Source organism: Geotrypetes seraphini, chromosome 1 (genome assembly GCF_902459505.1).
Source record: "Geotrypetes seraphini chromosome 1, aGeoSer1.1, whole genome shotgun sequence".
NCBI classification, from domain to species: domain Eukaryota; kingdom Metazoa; phylum Chordata; class Amphibia; order Gymnophiona; family Dermophiidae; genus Geotrypetes; species Geotrypetes seraphini.
Genome location: NC_047084.1, coordinates 336,072,510 through 336,074,643, shown reverse-complemented (window position 1 = coordinate 336,074,643; position 2,134 = coordinate 336,072,510). Strand labels below are relative to the sequence as shown.

The following is a 2,134-nucleotide window of genomic DNA, read 5'->3' as shown; positions in this document are numbered from 1 at the left end:
TCTTAAACTGTGTTAATCTGGAACTCTTTACCATCATACATAAGAGCAGAAAAGAATTTAGGTTTTCGTAAGAAATTGAAAACATATCTGTTTGGGAAATTCATTTTACAGCATTTAGGGGTCCTTTTATTAAGGTGCACTAACTGATTTAGCGTGCACTAAATGCTAAGGTGCCATAGAATATAATGGATGCCTTAGAATTTTGCATGTGCTAAATTGGTTAGTGCGTCTGGATGTAGCTAGTCTTTTTATTGTGATCTGTGAAGAACCAGTTTTGTGTTCTCCAGAATGTAAAAATATTGTATTCCATTGTAGTGTGTGAGAAGCAGGGTAAGAGTGGGCAAAAAACATCACTTCATCTAGTTAACAAAAAGTTCTGAACTCATGCAGTCAAAAATAGTTTTATTTTCTTTAATACAAAATACAATCATGTACAAAAATGTACACATAACATTTCAATCTGATTACATAAAAAAAAGTCATACACACAATTTCAAATGATTTTGCTTATATAAGTTGTGTAAACTTAGAACTGGGCCCATATTCACAAAAATCCTTAAATATTTAATACATTTGCAAAAGATCTGTGTAGTTGCATTAAAACAGAGAATGACATCTGTGAGTTTGCTTTTTCGTTCAGCCAGTCTCAGGCTGTTACAGGCCTCTGAATTCTAAGCAAGCTACACGACTGATTTTTTTTTATTTTTTTTTTTGCTATATACACATATGCATTTTAATTCTGGCATACTGTAGTGATCTTATAAAGAGAGAACACTTGCATAACCTGATCTGCACGACTACTGTACATCCACTGGTTCTTAGCTTCTCCTGGTTGGGGAGTACAAGGTACGAAAAATGTGCTGGGTCTAGGCTGTGAATCAATATCCAGGAGAGACTGGGCCGAGGCCAACAAGTGAAGCTTTATCTGTGATTTTAAACCATATTTAATCTACTGGGGTGAGAGTGACAGGTCACTCAATTCTCCGAGAACCTGAGTCTAATTTAAAACCAATTCTCAAAAGTAGCAACACATACATGCATGCGGGTAGGGTATCTATGTTTGAAATGCCCATTGTCACATGCGTTGTAATGCTCTGATTAGCACTATATGTATGCCATCATGAATACTTTGGCAATTTTATTTTATAGATTGTTTTAAATCAAATACACATCTGCTATTTACAGGACAAGGGATTTTTTTTTAGAAAACCTCCTGTCAATAGACCTTCTTTAGGAGATATATATTTACATGACAAGCTACATATGGATACAGAAGGCACCTTCTTATCTGTACAACTAGTCATTATAACCTGCTAAACCTCTTGTTTCTTTCTGAAAAACCAGCCAATATTTCTATGATACCTCATGATTTTGTGTGGAAAAGTGAGATATTTTCTCTAGAAACTACACCAATATTTCTACTTTTCTCCGACACGAGGCAGTGACTCTGTTTGAGAGATTGGTTCCTGGAGGTTTCACAGTGACCTTCCCTTCAGCGTGCCTGTACTTTTACTTTATGTATAACGAGAAAAGGGAAAATGCTCTTGCACACATCACTGTTTGCAAATGTGCTTTTTCTCCCAAGACATTGCTAACCGCAATCTGGTACATTTTGTAAGTTTGGGTTCTAATATTTCATGCTGTGGGTAATTAAAAAACAACAACTTTGGTCTATAGCAGTGGTTCCCAAACCTGTCCTGGGGGACCCCCCGCCAGTCAGGTTTTCAAGATATCCCTAATGAATATGCATGAGAGAGATTTGCATACCTGTCACTTCCATTATATGCAAATCTCTCTCATGCATATTCATTAGGGATATCTTGAAAACCTGACTGGCTGGGGCGTCCCCCAGGACAGGTTTGGGAACCACTGGTCTTTAGGAACTATTCCTAGTTTGATGCAGCTATCCCAAAGCTGACTAGAAAAGTAAAAAGAAAAAAAGACAAGAACAGCCACTCAAGTTGATGTTTTGTAAAATAGAGTCATCTTTCTGCACTACCTGTAAAACACAGTCATGAAAAGATCTAAAGCAGATGCTAAATTAAAGCACTTAACAAGTAGAACCCCCCCCCCCAATAATCAGCCCCCTATCCATCCATCTGCTTTTCACTCCCAGTAGTTCTGTGTTTCTTTC

General features: G+C 37.1%; 1 long non-coding RNA gene across 1 annotated transcript; it reads right to left on the bottom strand.

Annotated features, from left to right (window-relative positions):
• Positions 1–385: 385 nt before the first annotated feature.
• LOC117366992 lies at positions 386–1,769 on the bottom strand. Its single transcript, XR_004540676.1, has 2 exons — positions 992–1,769; positions 386–952 (listed from the first exon to the last, which is right to left on the bottom strand). It is a non-coding gene; the product is annotated as an uncharacterized LOC117366992 (long non-coding RNA).
• Positions 1,770–2,134: the final 365 nt, after the last annotated feature.